Source organism: Canis lupus, chromosome 4, assembly GCF_011100685.1.
Source record: "Canis lupus familiaris isolate Mischka breed German Shepherd chromosome 4, alternate assembly UU_Cfam_GSD_1.0, whole genome shotgun sequence".
Lineage (NCBI taxonomy): Eukaryota > Metazoa > Chordata > Mammalia > Carnivora > Canidae > Canis > Canis lupus.
The window spans coordinates 20,080,472-20,100,298 of record NC_049225.1 but is presented as its reverse complement, the minus strand read 5'-3'; the positions used below and the strand labels follow the sequence as shown (position 1 = coordinate 20,100,298).

The 19,827-nt window shown below is 35.3% G+C and overlaps 1 protein-coding gene across 6 annotated transcripts in view; it reads right to left on the bottom strand.

The window, feature by feature from the left end:
- The window catches only part of MYPN (myopalladin), a 110,080-nt gene extending 91,649 nt beyond the window's left edge, over nucleotides 1-18,431 (bottom strand). Inside the window, exons 1-2 of one of the 6 annotated variants that reach the window (XM_038534105.1) lie at nucleotides 18,299-18,313; nucleotides 864-1,154 (exon numbers count right to left, since the gene is read on the bottom strand). The gene's annotated coding sequence lies outside the window, so the exon portion shown is untranslated. Of the gene's footprint in view, nucleotides 1-863; nucleotides 1,206-4,533; nucleotides 4,642-18,298 lie in introns of those variants that run through there. The other 5 variants (XM_038534103.1, XM_038534104.1, XM_038534108.1 and 2 more) reach the window with 5 other exon arrangements.
- Between the last annotated feature and the right edge of the window lie 1,396 nt (nucleotides 18,432-19,827).

The window sequence follows — 19,827 nt, the reverse complement described above, 5'->3', positions numbered from 1 at the left end:
CCATATTTTTTTCAGAAAGGAAACTGGATAGGTGTTTTGTTTCTTTCAAACTGATTGATTCTAGTGTCTTTAACAAGTGTGAGTAAGAATCTGTTGATAAAATAGTAAAATTTCTTAGCACCATTGCTGTAATGTTCACTTTGGGGGAATGGAAATACAGATTAATCCATGTTCTCTTTTTCTTTGCTTATATGGTTTTAAAATATAATTCAAGATGTGCATCTAATTACTGCTAATAGTGCAGTGTACCAGGCCAAACACTTGCCACTGACTGTCAAGTGTCTTTCTGATGCAGTTGAAGAGAGAGAGAGAGTGTGTGTGTGTGTGTGAGAGAAAGGAGAAAGAAAGAGCAATGTCCTTTGAGCAAGACTTTCTGCAGCTGTTGTGTACATTAATCCAGGGAGCAGATCTCCCAACACTAAATATAGCAAGCATATCCTTTTACATGATAAAAAAAAATTTAAATGAAGTCTTTAACTATAGTCATATTATTTTAGATTTGATTTCCTTTAAAAAGGAAATAGGCATTGCACACATATTCTCTATACAAAAACCATTATTTTAATAAGTGAATTGTGGAAATGCCAATGTTGTATGTAACATGACACAACTTCCTCTGTTGAGGTATTTTTCCTTAGGACCCAAGAAGGCTTTGATCTCTGTCTCATCAATAATCCCCTCCAAAATCTTTACATGTAGAAAACTTTATTTTTCACAAAATTTTGTGTCCCATCATACATAATTAGGAAGCTATCCTAGGTTTCACTCTAAACAACAGTAACTAGGTCTCTGAAATATCCCTTTTTCCCATTGTCAGTGCCCCATTATCAAAACACACTTGAGATCTTAAATCTGAATATTACCTTTCTTTTTTTAGTTGACTCAGATGAGAATGTCCAACCCAGGCAATCCACTGTGATGATAATTATCCAAGGAGAACTTTTAGATGAAAGCACAGGAGAAAAAGAAAATTCTTCACACGCTTGGAAATTGAGAGCAGCCGTCCATAGAGAGTGAGGAGTTAACCTTAGTTTCAGTGAAGATGGCTGTAAGAAGCTGGACAACCTGTCACCACCGGAGCCAGAGCATTTGTCAGCTCACAGGTCCCAAGTTATTTTGAGCTGTATAAACCATGTGCCTGTGAAACATTCCACCTGATTGGACAGGAGAAAACTGAGCAAAGGGATTCCACAGCAGGACAGCACCTATGGGTGGTGGGGGTCAATCAGTTTTTCTACCTATAGAATTTCACTTCTAGCTAGAGGCCTAAGTTCTTTATTGATTTATGTGTGGAGTTAATACTAACTAATTTCATGACACCATGTTCCATCTGTCAAAGAAAATGGCATTATTTTTGAATACATCAAAATTTTTAATTTTTAGGAACTTTAATTTTAATGAAAATTTACTGTCATTTAATCACTGATAGATACATTTTAGGAAATTAAGCTGTGAGAAACCATATAAAGCTGAGGCCTAACATTTAAAAGTGGAGAGTTTTTTCACTGTTCATCCAAAAGCTAAGCAAAAGTAGAGAAGATATTTAACATTAAAAGGTGTTAATTAGAGATCACAAAAACAAACAAAAAAAAAATGGAGAGGAAAAAACCATCAGCCTGAGAGTAAACCCAGTATTAGTATCTGGAATAACATTTTTGTATATTGCTTGAAAAGGTCTATGCTAAGATGTCTTCTCTCACAAGCATTACCAATCAATAAAAAAGAATGCTTAACCAAACCAACATCTGCTCAAAAAACTCCTTTGTCAAAGTATAGGTTTTTTGATATTAATTTCATACATTTTCAGAATGAAATTTGGGGAAAAAGAAGTTAATTCCATTGTTTGGTACAGATTAAGTGTGCTGTAACATCATTAAATCTTGGCAGAAGCCTGGGTTTTGAAAATTTAGGTAAATGTCACAGGTTATTATTTAAAAGGATCATTCTTAGATTTGGATAGCATGAAATTTTTAGTTTACATCTAGATTCTTAATTAAATCACTCAACAGTTTGTAGGAATTCTTCCCATTCATTCATTCAACAAATATTTACCTAATGCCTACTATGTGCCCGGTACTAGGTATAAAGCAGTACCTAAAATATACCAAAATTCTTTACCTTATGGAATTCACCAAGAGATCTTTTTACCCAAATCAGTCATTTTGAGACCACCTATTGTATATTGAATAGATATAAAATTTGTTTATTGTGATCACATCAGAGATTTCACTACTTTTTTATAGAGTTCTATTCACACAAGCAGAGTGAAAAAAATTGAGGAAAACTTTTCAATAACTCAGGTTAAAAGTAGTATTACTGAGGAGGAGAAAAGGTATAAAAAGAACTGAATTATGCAGGCAGGCTGTTTTTATTACCACAATAGTCCAGATCTTTTTTTTTTTTAATTTTTTAAAAATTTTTATTTATTTATGATAGTCACACAGAGAGAGAGAGAGTGAGGCAGAGACACAGGCAGAGGGAAAAGCAGGCTCCATGCACCAGGAGCCCGACGTGGGATTCGATCCCGGGTCTCCAGGATCGTGCCCTGGGCCAAAGGCAGGCGCTAAACCACTGCACCACCCAGGGATCCTGAAACGTTGTAGTCCAGATCTTTAATGACAGATTCCTTTGGTCTCTTACCTAATCCTGTGCTGATACCAACCTCAAGACTACTTAATTGTATTTCTGCATTTTCTATTTATGTGGATGCTCCTACAATTTCTTATTTAAAGATAAGATTTTGGGGTGCCTGGGTGGCTCAGTCAGTTAAGCACCAGACTCTTGATTTCAGCTCAGGTCATAATCTTGTGATTGTGGAATCTAGCCTTGCACTAGGATCAGTGCTCAGTGGGGAGTCTGCTTGAGATTCTCTCTCCCCCCTCCCCCGAAACTCTTATCTAAATTTTAAAATCTTAAAAGAAAAGAGGGAAAAAAAAAAACTTTTCTCCCCTTTTCTAAATAAATAAATAAATAAATAAATAAATAAATAAATAAATAAACTCCCTCCCATTCCACTCAGATAGAGACCTAACTAAGACCTAACTTGAGACCTAACTAATATAACTGCTGCTAGGTCTTCTTTAGGGATGTGGAAAAGTGCAACTTCTATTTCAGGTAAAAATAGGTGTATTACAATTTGACCTTCCAAAGGGAAATGTGTGCACATATTGTAAATGAACACATTTCTACTTCCATATAAACTATGCCATGATAAGACAGTGTACAAAATTCTTTGAACACTGAAAAAAAAGCTGCATGTAAATATTTAAAATAAATAATATTCAGCAATTGTGAATACCTTGCTTACAATACATCAAATTTGTGTTCTATATTCTGGTATTTTTAAATTAGTTTTTTCGGGATGTCTGGGTGGTTCAGTGGTTGAGCATCTGCCTTCGGCTCAAGGTGTGATCCCGGGTCCGGAAATCGAGTCCCACATCAGGCCCCCTGCAAGGAGCCTGCTTTTCCCTCTCCCTCTGCCTATGTCTCTGCCTCTCTCTGTGTGTCTCTCATGAATGAATGAATGATTAATTAATTAATCTAAAAATCTTTTAAAAGATAAAATAAAATAAAATTAGTTTTTTTCTTCCAAGTAACACAGCCTCTATCTTTTTTTTTACAGCCTCTATCTTGAATATCATTGTAGTACTTATATAAACATTGTACCACACACTTACTAGTTCAAATTTTACCAGAGTTTATTGATACAAAAATTAATTTTTAAAACTTTAAAAAATATTCCAACATAATTAAAAAGAAATTTCATAAATGACAAATAAACACAAGGTTACATGTCTTAAGCCTTCCCCATAAAGTTGAGTGGCTCATCCAACACATGTGTTTATTGTGGTTTGAACATGATCCTGAGCTTGCCTTCAGCTGTTTTCTTAATTCAGTCACTCAGCTACAGAAACAATTTACTCACACTGGGATGATCCACAGGAATACCAAGGAACCTAAATATCTATGACAGAGGAAGTCTTCACTTGGAGAAGAATGCAAGAATTCTGTGCTAGTAGATTCATGTAAAATTTTATATTTCCTATTTTTTCATATTGCTATAGATTTTAATTCTTTAAAAGAAATTGCTCATATATACCAAACTTTCAAAAAATTTTGCTTAAAGTTCATAGGTTTGTATTGACTTACTCCCCTCTAGTATCAGATGAGAACAAAACCCCCTCTGTATCTTATTTTTAAAGAACAGAGACATGTATTTCCTAACTTTTGTTTATGAGAAAAATACTCAATCAAAGAAAAACGATCCCAAACGATATATATATGGTGGATTATAGAGGGTCTTATACAAACTCCATGATACAATGTTATTGAGGAATACAATTAAATTCTTAAGAAACTTCTTTTTCATCTAAACGGTATTGAAAATGCTTACCTAAAACTAAAACCAAAACCAAAAACATTAAAAAAGCTCTAAGTCCAAAGCCTTAGTTTTAAAAACTAAAAACATTTTTTGAAGCTATAAACAGAATACCTATTTTAAAACATTATCCTGAGAAGTAAATTTGTGGTTACCTGGAGGAGAAGCACCATTCCTATATCAATCAACCAGGATCATCCAAAGTCCAAATCTCACTGCCTAACTTGTGTCAGCCACAGAAGTATCATGAAGGTAATGTGATACTACCCCGCCAGAGTAATGAAGGGTATTTACAGGGTTCCGTGGTGGATCCAGGGACAGTCATTTAGAACAGATTGCTCTTTCAGATCAACTTTAATAACTCAGTCTGCACAATGTTCTTAGCCTGGAGGGATGGTGGGGGCGGATAATGACTAAGATGACTAAGGAAATAGACTTTCTTGGTCTTTCCTTAGATGAAAAGGACAATAAGGAAGGAATTTTAAAGAATAAAGCATAAATATGGGCAAAATATATATACACAGGTTGCGTATGACGTGTAAATGCTTTTATTTGATACAAAACTAAGAATATGGTTAATACATTTATTAAAGTCAATATGGGAACACAATTAATTATTATAATAATAATGTGTACTCCTCCAATTTTAGGGTAATTAGATTAAAGCTTTGCAGTGTGGTTTCCATGAAAATACAATATGACTTTCTTTACTTGTGCTTTTGATATGGAGAACATATCAACGTATATATTTTTTAGAAAGTATTATTTCCAATAAGAAAATCTGCTTCCCAGAATTTTAAAAAAGAGCATCTGTGATTAATACTATGTTACTGAAGAAATTCAAAACAATTGGTATCGAGTATGTAATCCTGAGGTGTACAATTGATTCCCTTCTCGCACCACATTATATTAACAGACACATAACACACATGTATTAACACACATATAACACACATCATCTCAGTAGAAATAAGTTAATATTCCTAGCTGTGTGCTAGGTAGTAAGCTAACCTCTTTATGAATATTGTGCTTTATTTCCCTGTTCCTCCAACAGTCTATGAAGTAGGTACTGTTTGAATTCTACAGATGAAAACTTGAGGTTTAGAGGTCAAAAATTTGTCCAATGTCACACAAGTGAGTGACTGAGCCAGGATGAAACATAAGGTTAACTCTTATGTCTATGCTCATAACCACTTCAGATATTTAAATGGTGACATTTCTAAGGTATTTGTGAAAAAATAAGGATTAAAATGAACAAAAAACATATTCTCTTTTAGTAAGTATTTTAGAGGAATGTTACATAGAATTTTAAGTTTATAATTTTTCTGACTGGAACCAACTCTGAAGTTTTTTTGGATGACTCAACAAACAAAAGAAGAGAAAATACAGAAGGAAAAAAGGCAAATGCTTTCAGATACACTCTATCGGCAATATTTTAGCTGAGAACATGAATTGATAGGTACAACGAAGCATTGAGTATTAATGCTGAAAGGTAGGGCATTAGAAGAGAGTCTGAATGCTTTGACAGACCTATGTTTTGGTTTCTATTTATGGTAGTCATTTTGCTGAGACAATTTAAGAGTTTTGCTCTTTTGAATGTAAATTTAAATGCTCTGGTGTTACTTCTCAGCACTTCGATATGGGTCAATAAACATTTTGCAAGTTAGGGATAGGAAAACAACAGTTGAAATATTCTCTCTTTTTAATGTTAGCACTGAATATCTTAAATGCCAGTATGCAGGCTCTGGGTGATTCCACTCAGATTCTATTTTTGGGTAGCACCGACATCTCAGAAAGCCAAAAACAAAGTTCAGTGTTCTTATGCATGACCCAGATAATCGCATTAACACTAATGATGTGAAAGAAAGGAAATGGGAATTAGCATTTCTTCCAAGCGTACTCTAAGCCAGGGGTACCCTAAGTTAACTCTTATTTTATACTCAAAGCAACTCTACAAAGTACTGTTAACTTGGAATTTACGAGGAGGAAACTAAGCCTGAAAGAAGTTTAGTATAAATAAATAAATAAATAAATAAATAAATAAATAAATAAATAAATAAAAGAAGTTTAGTTTTCTCAAAGTTACCCAACCAGGGAGCTGCACAGCTGGGTGAATTCACATCTAGGCATTTTAGTTTAAAACAAATTCTCTTTTAAAGATAAATACCATATGATTTCACTTATGTATGAAATTAAAGAAACAAAACTGATGAACACAGAGGAAGGGGGGAAGAGAGAGAAGCAAACCATAAGAGACTATTTTTTTTAAAGATGTATTTATTTTGGAGAGAGAGAAAGAGAGCACACGAGTGGTGTGTTTGGGGCAGGTGGTGAGGGGTAGGGGGAGAAGAAGAGGGGGAATCTCAAAGCAGACTTCCCACTGAGCGGAGAGCCTGACACAGGGCTTGATCTCAGGACCCTGAGATCATACATGACCTGAGCTGAAATCAAGAGTTGGACACTTAAGTGACTGAACCATCTAAGCACTTCAAGAGACTCTTAACTATAGAGAACAAACTGGGGTTGATGGAGGGAGGCAGGTGTGGGATGGGCTAAATGGGTAACGTGGTAGTAAGGAGGGCACTTGTGATGAGCGCTGGATGTTATGTGAAAGTGATGAATCACTAAAATCAATATCTTTTTATTGGCTCCTACTGCCTTCCCATAAAGAGTAATTATGCAGGTTAATTTTTTAAAATTTTTTATCAGAAATCACCCAAAGGAGAAAATTCACCATTATTTTTATATGTATCGATGAACAAGGATTCAAGCTATGAATCTGATTTTGGGAATTTAATGTTTCTTTTACAGAAGCAAGAAGAGAACAGAAAAATAGTATGTGACTAATCTAGGGCTACTTTCTCAGAAGCAAGAAGAGAACAGAAAAATAGTATGTGACTAATCTAGGGCTACTTTCTCAACAAAGATTTAGTAAAATTCTTTGAAACAGCAAGGCCCAATACACATTTCTTCTCTCTCTCTCTCTCTTTTAAGATTTTACTTATTTATTCACTAGAGACAGAGAGAAAGAGAGAGAGAGGCAGAGACATAGGCAGGAGAAGCAGGCTTCTCACAGGGAGCCCAATGCGGGACTGATCCCAGGACTCTGGGATCATGCCCTGGGCCCAAGGCAGATGCTCAACCACTGCTGAGCCACCCAGGCGTCCCCTGATACACATTTCTGAGGATTTATCATCTTATTACATGAAACCTATCATGAAATTAGCAAATGTGGAATGGAAGCAACTTTCTGGCGAGTAGGTTACAGAGAAAGAGCTGAGAATATAAACCATGAAAAACTCAGAAGGAATTGGTATTTTACACCCTAACCAATTTACATTTTTATTTGTAAATGGATCTACTCATTTGGTGTTTCTTGCTTTCATAAACTTCCTGTCAAATAAAAGCAGCATACTTTAGTATAGGCAGACTTGGAAAATCTTTTTTTGTTTTACCTTTTTATTCATTCTGCTCATCACTCAATTGTTCTTCATTCCAAACTGAAAATGGATCGTTAAAACCTAGTCTGTTAATATCTTAGACATACTTTCCTTTTATTTCTGGCCTAGCCAATAAGGTTTAATTCAAAATGTGGGTGATAATGTCAATAAAAGGGATGAGTAAACATACAATGTCATAGAGAAATTAAACACAAAAATTTGCGTGTAAACTGAGTAGGGGATAAATCTATTTGTAGATGGACCACTTGTCTGACAATTTTGTACAAATTTCAACCAAGAATAAGAAAAGAGTATAAACAGAAATGTGATCACCTCAATCATATAAAATATTTGCCCTTCTTCTACACAAATCCTGTCTCTAAAAAGTTTCACTAATATGTCCTTACCTTTCTTTTCCTCCCTGATTTGTTTACTGTGTTCTTCAAATTATTATGATTAAACAACTAGTGATCACAACATTTCTCATATTGCTGAATTAAACTATTTTTTTCATTTCGGTATTTATGCTTTATCTATTTAAGTAGATCAAAACCTTGAGAATTGCAGCTATAAAAAAGTTATCTATAGGCCGAACAGTTTCAATCTCATAACATAGAAAAAAATAGGCACTTAATAAATACTTGTCCATAGCACGCTGTAAGATGATGCATTAATTGTTGAGTTGTCCTATATTACTCACTCAATTCTACAAATACTTACAGAACATTTATTGTGTTCCAGGAAAGATTAAATGACCTAAACTCTCAGCAAGATTAACTGATTTGTCATTGGTGGTTATGATATTAAACACAGAAATACTATTAAGAATCAATTCAACTGAAGAAGGGAGCCAAAAATGATTAGATGTTCATTGCATACAGTCATCAAGTAAGGAACTACGTGCTTTGGCTCAGTGGATGCTCACAATTCCTGAGTTAACTGATATGGGGTACCCTTGCTTTCGGAAAAGGCTTGGAGCTTGCCCAAACTTGCCTAAGAGTTTTCCCGAGGTGCTCCATAGAGGCACTTTCATACTTTTGCATCCTCTTGAACTGGCTTAGTTTTAGTAATTTTTGTTGCCCCTCCCCCCTTTTAACCGTTTTATAACCTTTGCTTTATATCAGGTCCTTGCTTTCTGTTCACTCTATAAAATCAAACTCCTTTGGCTTCCATAGACTGCTTCTTTGAGTCTGGGTTTTCAGACCCAATTGCTCATCACTGAGAGGCACTTCCATCCACTCTCATGCCTTGGTTTTGGGGATTTGAGTTCAAGTCACATACAGAGCTTCCTATTTTCACAGAAATAAACAGTACACTTAAAATATTCTCTCATTTAGATTAAAATGTCATCTATTTGGGACTGACTCCAAATTGGACTTCCTGAAAGGCAGATAAGCCAGAATGAGTTAGCTCTCTGTGTGATCCTAGCTGACCCAGCTCAGTGTCCACATCAACCAAGCTTTGTTGTTAATATTTAATACATAATTTAATTTAATATAACAACCAGGAAGTATGGGTCATTATCCCCATTTTATGGAGGATGAAACTGAAAAAATTATATGGTACTGTGGTTTTGCAAATTCAGGGATCTGAAAAAGTCTCAGGAAGTATACCTTGAGATTGTCCAAGATATACTATATTATTATCCTGTTTTTATGGAGGAGGAAACTAAAGATCAGAGAAAGAATTTGCACAGGGCCACTCAAAGCTGTGATTCACACCCAGATCTACATGACGCCAAAGCCCAAGCTCTTCTCTATTATATCACACTACCTTTCAGAGGAATCCACGCTGTTAGTAATGCCTTTAGGAATCAATTTGGAAAAAAGAAGATGTAGAGTAACAAGGAGACCTCCAGTGTTATTGGGATTATGTTCATTTAGTGACTTGCTCCAAAGCCCTTCCAAGTCACCAGAAATTGATGATTCATAATCTCTAACCAGTCACAGAAACAACTTAAAGCAATGGAAGCAACAATATATAGTGGACAATTCCTTCTGTGCATCTGTATCTGCAAATTACTAATCATAGTGAAATTAGGCATGAGAGATCAGATGGTTACCATATTTTAGGTAGATGTTTACTTAGCATTTCATCTTTTTAAAAAAGATTTTATTTATTCCGAGACTGAGAGAGAGTGCACGTGCACATGAGCAGGCAGGAGGGGCAGAGGGAGAAGGAGAAGCAGACTACCTGCTGAGCTGGGAGCCAGGATGTGGGATTCAATCCCAGGACCTTGGGATCATAACCAGACGCTTAACCTACTGACCCACCCAGGTGCCCCAGCATTTCATCTTTTTAAGTCATTTACAATTACATGTTTGTTATTAGGCTTAATAAAAACAACAAAATCCAAACCAAAATGACATACTTTTAAGACAGCTTAAAGTCTTTATTCTGATTATTTTTTACAGAGGAAAATTAACCACTAGAATGCCCATACTACATGTAGATATATATTAGCAGTAAAATCCTGATTACCAAGTTTACATTATTAACTTAGTTCAGTAACAGCTATTTTGGGGGATACTTCCAGTTTTAACTGTTAGCAAAATTGGAGCAATAAGTATGTGCCAAATGAGACAACTTGCTTTGAGTAACTGATGATAGATGGCAAAGAAAAGAAAAAAGTGGTGATAGATTCCTTTTTATTTCTACCTGGTCATTATAGCAAATAATATTTACTAAGTCTTAAGAAAACTAGTTATGAGAACCAATAAATCTGTTTTATTCATTAAAATGATCTAATTGTTCATGAACTTTATTTTAATGGTCATTCATTTCAAAGTATTAAAAACTTTCTCCCTCACTATTGGGAAATTTCTTAAAATAGAGACCCAGATTTTTTAAAATTCTTACCTGCCTTCTTATTTTGTATGAATAGTAAGTAGGAGATTTAGTACATTTGCACTGGGATGGAGTAGTTGGTAGAGGTTTATTTTATTTATCTATTCTCTATTAATTTAGAAAGGTAAAGTGAGAGAATGTTTCCAACAGGTAATGTTTAGTTCAAACAATGAAAATGTAGATGAGCAAAAAAGCCATTGTAAAATCAAGATCTTTACCTTAAAATCAGAATAATGATGCACATGAATCAAATTCAAGAAAGATTCATCACCTCTTTCAGAAAAAAAATAACTAGTACAGAAAGATGAAAAATTTTAAAGTTGAGACATTATTAAGGTGTGATCCTGGGATCCTGGGACTGAGTCCCGCAATGGGCTCCCTGCGGGGGCTTGCTTCTCCCTCTGCCTATGTCTCTGCCTCACTTTCTGTGTCTCTCATGAATCAATAAATAAAATCTTTAAAAATATAAGAAAAAAAAGTTGAGACATTAATATATCTTGTTTGGTTTAAACACAGAATTTAAAAAATATATAAATGGTAAAGTAATATGGTAAAAAAAATCAAATAAATGCTATAATTAGGAAGAGAATAATTCTATTAAGAGTCAGCTTCCAACTTAACCACTTATGTGAGAAGCCTTAGGCAAGTTATTTAATCCCAGTTTCCTAATCTCTAAAAAGTGGGGAAAATAATAGTATTTACATCATAGGATTGCTCTGAGAATTAATGGAGTTAATACCCTTAGAACAATGCCTGGCTTCTAGAAAGTGGCCCATAAATGTTTGCCATTTTTATTATAAAAAGATATATTTTAATTATTTATCTGTTAATCTAGCTTTGTGAAGTTCCAGGGAGTGAAGGAGACACAGTTGAGCTAAACTGTAAACCCTAAGGAAAGGCCAAAGGCTGAATGGGCCACCTAGACTGATGACTCAGACACAGCAGCAGTTCAGGTTTCCAGACTGATTCAGTCCTTGGCTTCTTTCCTGACGCTGACAACAAGAATGCCAATTAGTGCCAAGAGTGATGAGTTTTTGTAACATGGGGTGCTGTTCATCAGAGATTCAAATCAGATCACTTACATCTTGTATAGAACACCAACAGTGATCAACCGTGTTCAGATTCAAACCAATGACATAGAGGTAAAATGCTTCATATCTAGTTACCATGCTCCTGAACCATCTGCTTCTGAATTCTAAATTCTCAACTCACCCATTGCCAAGGGGCTAAACATAGCTAAAGGATTTAAATTATAATTTGATCTGACAACCCAGGTATCAAACGAGACTTCTTTAGCCAAATAAGTAGAGTGGTGACAAATATCAGAGCAGTATATCCACTCTTATGGTATGTGCTTTATGACAAGAAAATAATAATTAAGGGTACTGGTAAGTATCTTATTTCTAATATGATCTAAAAAAGAATGTTAGCATAAGACTGATATTCAGCTTAGGTTAACAAAAGAATTGTTAAGGTTAAGTAATTTAGACAGGAGAAAGCTAGGGAAGTGAGGAATATCTTAACATTTCCATGATTCTGAATTATCTAATAGACTAAGGCTGAATGCATAGGAAGACCATGCAGAGTAAGATAAAGCAGATTTAGAGCTATTAAGTAAATGCTGGAATGGAAATGATGATGGACTGGAGCAGATGTCAAATATAAAGAATAGTTATATTTTAAATCTTATTATTTAAATGCTTTTATGTATTAACACTGTATCTGAAACGTATTTTATTATTTTTTGTTAGTGACTTCTCATCAGAGTCCTGTCGGCAAATGTTTTAATACTCATGTTTTACATATGAGGAAACTGATATACAGAAAGAATAATCACCTTAGTTACACAGCAACTCACTACTAGAAAACAATCTGAGTGTTATTATTTACATAGATCTCTATTATTTTATTTATCTTCAAGTTTTGGTGAACTGTGTCCACATACATAGGATTTAGGAATTATTAGAAGTATCAATATCTTGGGGCCCCTGGGTGGTGCAGTTGATTAAGTGTTGAACTCTTGGTTTCAGCTCAGGTGGTGAGATCGAGCCCCATATTGGGCTCTGTGCTTGGCACAGAGTCTGAAATTCTTTCTCCTTCTCCCTTTGCCCCTCCCACTTATGCTATCTCTCAAATAAATAAATAAAGCTTAAAAAAAAAAGAAGTATAAGTATCTTTTATCCATCTCTGAATCAAATTCATACAAAAAGAAATTAAATGTCCTAGCATAATTCTGTTCTATTTTGACATTCTAAGTAAAAGTCCTAGTCAAAAAATCTATTTCAAAATCCCATCTCTACATAACATATTCTTTTTTAAAAATTTTTATTTATTTAAAAAATTTATTTATTTTTAAATGTGGTAAAATATATGTGACATAAAACGTACCATTTTAACCATTTTAAGTGCATAGCTCTGTAGTGGTAAGTACATTTATGTTGCATGATCATCACTACCTTCCATCTTCACAACTTTTTCATCTTGCAAAACTGAAACTCTGGACTCATTAAACAATAACTCCCCATTCCCCTTTGTACCCAGCCCCTGACAATCATTTTACCTTCTGTTCCCATAAATATGACCACTTATAGTTCCAGGTAACCTATTAAGAATATTCAAAACTTTCTAAAGAAAGCTTCGGGGGAAATTCCTTAAACTGTTCATTTCTGATCAGTTTCTTAAACATAAAGGTTCTGCTTTAAGAGTCTATGTTGGGCTAGTTCTAAGTACTGAGTCTGTAGAGTTGTGAAATGGCTCATACTTGAGATGAGAGGCAGGGGCCTCCAGTCTGTGATGTGATTTATGATTGGATCTTCTACCTTGCCAGTGTCCAGGACACGTCTGCAAATGATGGCAAGAAAGAGTTATTGGCATACCTTTCATGTCTCACCTCCTTTCATGTCTTACATCTTTACACAGTTACAACCACCTATTTTGTTTTGTTTTCTTTGAAAGTTCTAAAGAACAAGACACAGTACGATTATCTTAGGGCAGCACAATTTACATCTCACAAGGGGAATTTTATTTGTGAAAAAATACTGCTGGCCATATTTTTATAGCTTTGTCAAGAGTTCTAAGCCGTTTTATAATACTTGAAAAGCAAATACAGTGAACTACAGCAAAGGCCGAAAGTAGTTTCCTAATTCTTTTAAGTATAAGGACACATTTAAAATGTTGTGGATCTCTTGGGGCACCTGGGTGGTCCAGTTGGCTAAGTGTCTGCTTTCCACTTGGGTCATGATCTTGGAGTCCTGGGATGGAGCCCTACATCAGGCTCCCTGCTCAGTGGAGGGTCTGTTTCTCTCTGTTCCTATGACCCTTCCTCTGACCCTCCTCGTCCCCCTGCTTATGCTCTCTCTCTTACATAAATAAATAATCTTTTTTAAAAAGTGTTGTAGGGGGACTTGGGTTGTTCAGTGGTTGAGTGTCTGCCTTCAGCTCAGGTTGTGATCCCAGGATCCTGGGATCAAGTCTCACATCAGGGTCCCTGCAGGGAACCTGCTTCTCCCTCTGCCTATGTCTCTGCCTCTCTCTGTGTGTCTTTCATGATAAATAAATAAAATCTTTTTTTTAAATGTGGATTTCTTAAGTGATGATAATTTTTTACCCATTGATTTAAAAATACGTAATGACAAAAGCAATCATTAATATTTATTTCCAACAAATTTATGTTTTATTACTGGTAATACTAGTAAGTAATATGTTTATTCTGTTTTCACACAATGTTCGATGTACACATGCATTTGCGGACCCTTTACAATTGTTTCATGGTTGTCCAGGGGTCTTACTCACAAGTCGGAAATCATTGACCTAAGGAAAAAAGCAAGTTCTAGCTCCAGCTCTCTCTTTAGCTATGTGACCTTGAGCAAATCATGCTATATGCTTTAGTTAACTTATTTTTTCAGTTACTGAAAACTGAGAAAAATATTTTGTTTCAAGAGATTATGAATATAAGTATAATATATAAAGTATTTAAAATCTAAATGTGATATAGAAACAAAAAAATCTTTAGAAGTGATATATAAATATGATAGAATTTTATACTGGGGCGCCTGGGTGGCTCAGTTAGTTAAGCAGCCAACTGTTGGTTTCCGCTCAGGTCATGATCTCCGGTCATGAGATAGAGGGCCTCCATGCTCAGTGTGGAGTCCGCTTGTCTTGCTCCCTCCCCATCTGCTCCTCTCTTCTCTTTCATTCTCAAATAAATAAGTAAAATCTTTTTTTTTAAGAAGGGCTAAAAAAGAATTTTATATTTTAGGAAACACATGGAGGCATCAGTAGAGCACCTCTAACACTCAGAAAATTAAAATAGAAAATCAACATACTCTGACTAATATATGTAAATTTAAGAAAAGAACAACTATCATTCCAATATATTTATAAGGATGTTCATAAAGAACTGTTTGTAGCAGCAAAAATTAAAAAACAGCATACATTTTTAACATCAAAAGATAATAATGATATATAAAATTTTTCTTAAAAGTCACCAAAACAGTGTTTATAATATGCCTCTGTTTTATTTTTTAAAGTTCTGGAGTAAAATATTCCTAAATGTTAAACGGTTATATCTAGGAAGTGGAATTATGGGGGATTTTCTCTCACATTTTTTTCTTGGTTGTACCTTTTTTTTTTTAAGATTTAATTTATTTATGCATGGCACACACACACACACACACACACACACACACACACACAGAAAGAGAGAGGCAAGAGACACAGGCAGAGGGAGAAGCAGGCTCCATGCAGGGAGCCCGATACGAGACTCGATTCCAGGACTCCAGGATCATGCCCCGGGCAGAAGGCAGGCACTAAACCGCTGAGCCACCCAGGGATCCCCTTGGTTGTACTTTTTAATACTTTTTAAATACTTCTACTAAGCAAATATTTTATATATACGCATGTATTATATTTATAAAGAGAAAAACAATAGTCTCCCCTCAAGACAAAAAGGAAAAAAAAAGCTTGAAGAACACCCGAAGGAAAAAAAATAGCAAAATTTGGATATCACCTAATTGGTGTTATCTATCTACCAAATGTATGTGTATATAAATATAAATATGTGGCTACATTTTATCTGCATCTACACCTACATCTATATCTGAGGAAGTAATCAAAATGACAAGTAGGAAAGAGAAATCAAAGAAGAATCAGCAGCATTTATCCAAGAGAGCCTTTACCTGATCCTGACAGTGGTACTGGGAGTCCCAGGCCAACACTGCGAAATGCCGTGGCCAATTACCTGTTTTGCTCCAATCCTTTATAATACTTGAAAAGTAAATACAGTGAATTATAGCAAGGCTGAAAGCAGTTTTCTAAATCTTCATGTGCTTCACGAATGTTCCACATAGCAGTATTCTGATTTCAATTTAGTTTTTTTTTTTAAAAATAGATTTCCTTGCAGAGAAAAAGTAAGTTGATAGGAGAACATCACCTTTGATTTGTCAAAAAGCCATCTTTCTTGTAAATTAACAAATTGGAATTGTGGATGCTGTATGACTTTTGTGAACATTTGGATAGGGTAAGTACTTTGCTAAAGGATGGATCAGTAAAAGAAATTTTGAAAAACAAATTAGGTTCCTGAGCTTTGACAGCTGAAGATCAGGTGATAGAATCTGGTGATTTTACCAAGGTAATTATAAGCTGCAAGATCTTAGGACAACCAACTGGACTTCCCTAAGGAGCAATCCTATAACTCAGTGTGTGACCTTTAGCATGAAATAAATATAGGGCAGAAGTGTCTTGAAGACCTTGCCTTAAGATATTTCCACAGTATGAACAACGGGGATGGCATTTTAGCTATGATCCAGCATATCATTCTCAGTCTGGAGTTGTAGATAAATTGAGGATCAGAGAAAGTAAGTCAGTTGTCTAAGACTGCAGTTGATATCAGCCTGAACTTGAAATTGAAATTACAATTGGTGCCTCCTAGTCCAGCATATGAAACTGTTTTCCACAGCCTTTATGAAATAATATTATAGCTGTAAAATACTCCCTTCCCTATTTTAATAAGCATTTATTGAGTAACTAGTATGTTTAAAGCCCTCTGCTAGGTTAAGAGTTTCTTCAAATCTGCTCTGTATGTTTAGTAATTAAATGTTTGACATTGAAAGTGGCATAGAAGAATATATGGCTATTTTCTGAGAATCTAATACCTGCCAATGTTTTAGACATACTACATCTTACTTTATTTATTATTGTTTACCAAACCTTAGGATATACCATCTAATGACATCCTGAATGGATGCACTTATCCCATCAGGTTATATCCAAGATTATCATTTAATAAAAGTGATAGACAAACATTTATTAATTACATGATTATATATAGCACTGAAGTGCCACTATAAATGAATAATCTTAGAGTAATGGGTTATAAATGCTCATAAATGGAGACTGGAGGCAATGACAAGTCTCTTTTAGGATGAACCGACACTTAATACTCCCAATAGAAGAGGGTTCTTTTCTTTGTAGCTGCACACTTAAACATTACCCCCACCAAAAAAAAAATCACAGAAGACTACATATTGTATGATTGAATAATGAAATCATATGCAATAAATAAAATGTTCAGAAAAGGCAAATCTATAGAAACAGAAAGTAGATCCTAGGGCTGTGGGGGAGGGAAATGTTGGATGAAACGAGGAGTGACTGCTTTTCGGTATAGGATGGGGTTTTTTTTGTTTGCTTGGTTTGTTTTTGGGGGGGCTTTTTTTTAGTTGGGGAGGTGACAAAATGTTCTAAAATTGATGGCAGCAATGGTTGCAGAATTCTGTAAATATACTTTAAAAAACACTGTATTGTACACATTAAATAGGTTAATTGTATGGTATGTGAATTATATCTCAATACCGCTGTAATTTTAAGTAGTTCTGAATTTCTCCTATCCAATTGCGCAATCCCTCAAATCAACCATGTGAGACACCCTTTTAGTAGCACTAGAGGTTTTTATCATTAATAAATGATAAAAACTTATAACTTCCAAAAGCAATAGATAATATAAAATCTACAGATAATAGGAAATCTACAGAAAATAGGAACTTACAGGAACCATGGAGAGTGATAGATGAATACCCCCACTGGGAATAATATATGTGCATCATAAAATAAATCACTGATCTCCTGTTATGAAATAATAACACTGAGATAATCCTGGCCCCCTCCAGAATTCTGTTGTCTCCCCTCAGTCAGCTCAACAACTCTGTACTTTATCTGTGAAAAATGCACACTGTAGTCCTATTTGTGTTCTCGCTAATCTTTCCTTTTTGGCTCTACAGTAGCTCATCCTTTTTCTTATGCCACTGTGAGGGATCTTTTCCTCATTCCTCTTGCAAGCATGGTTTTACAATTTTTTTAGGACAGCCACCTCCCTTTACTTCAACACTTTATTAAAAAAACCCAAATCTCAGCATCTACATACCTCAGAGAGCCTCAATTCAACAAGGTAAAAAGGGGTGGTTCAGTTGAATACTTTATGTAAAGTCAGATATAAGGAATACTTTTACTGCTCTCTTAATCATTAGATTCCTAGAGGTACCTCATTACTAGGCAATATTAAATCTTTCAATTGTCTGGACATCCCCTTAAGAAGTCTCTTGCTTTTTATCCCAAGGTGAGTTCCAAGGAAGAGCCTTACCTGGCATGAAATGCAGTGGAGCTCCACAGGCTAAGGAGGGTTCCCCCAGGGCTCTGGGCCCTTCACCTCACTTGTTGAGGGCAGGGAGAGCTGCTGTGGCTTTCCCTCCCTGGGCTTGCCCATTCTGCTAATTTTAGGTTGCTTCCTCATGCGGCTGCCATGGGTATCAGAGCATGTGGCTCCCCTCGGAGGAGCTATTTTCTCCTCTGAGTCTCACTTGTTTGTTTCCAACTTCTTTCTCTTCTCCTCCACCTCCCCACCTCCGTGGTGTTGAGCTCTTTCATGGTAATAAATAAAATATCTTTCACAATTACACTTATTCTAATCTGAATTTATTCCTGAATCCAAGGGAACACGGAAAACTTTTTTGCATTTGACTTTAGTTGTCCTTCCAATAGCCAGATTCCAAATCATATTTATCTAAAAAATATTTACTGGGTTTTTACTGTGGGTAAGATGTTGTCTTAGGGATGGGTGAAATAGATGAAGACGATCAAGAGGACACTTCCCTTGATGAGCACCTAATAATATATAGAATTATTATATACTATGTTGTATACCTGAAACTAATACATTCCTGTATGTTATACTAGAATTAAAATTTAAAAAAATAAAATTATTTAAAAAGAGATGTTGCCTTAGGTCATAGAGGTACAATAAGAAGCAAAGCAGATGTGTGTTTCGTTAATGTAATCTTGATAACAGATTTATCAAACTTCTGCTGTGTTCTGTGCTCTCAGTTACAACCTAGGAATATAAAAATCAATAAGGCAAAGCTCCTGTCATCAAAGAACTTACAAGATATTTCAATATACATCATTAAAAATGGACTTCAGATTATTCTATGAACATAGTACTCTCCCAGACATTGGAAAAAAATTTAAAAAGAGTATAATACAGGCCCCTCCTTTAGAAAGATTATAATCTAAACAAAGAAAAACTTTTTCCCTGGAGACATTGTTTTGAAAGATTTCCTAACAATTTCTCTCTCATGTTTTATTATTCAAAGATAAAAATTATGCCAACTAGAGCTTCTGACTAATATGAAATAATTTATATTTATTCATTCTTGGGGATACAAGGGTGAAAAGATCCAAGTTCCTGACCTTGACCTGACCTAGTGAGGGAGAAGACAGGCAATTGATTATGTTGTAAAATGGCAAGTTCTACAACAGAGGACTGAGTTCTCCCAAGTCTTCACAGGAAAGTACTGATTAAGCTGAATCTTGAAAAATGATAATTTCCCTACGTTAAAGAAACAACATGAAGGCAGCCCTGGTGGCCCAGTGGTTTAGCACCTGCCTTCGGCCCAGGGCGTGATCCTGGAGACCCGGGATCGAGTCCCACATCTGGCTCCCTGTATGGAGCCTGCTTCTCCCTCTGCCTGTGTTTCTGCCTCTCTCTCTCTCTCTCTTTCTCTCTCTCTCTCTCTCAATCTCTCTCTCTCTGTGCCTCTCATGAATAAATAAGTAAAATCTTTAAAAAAAAACATGAAACTGTGGGAAGGTATGAGAATTTTTCATAGCTCA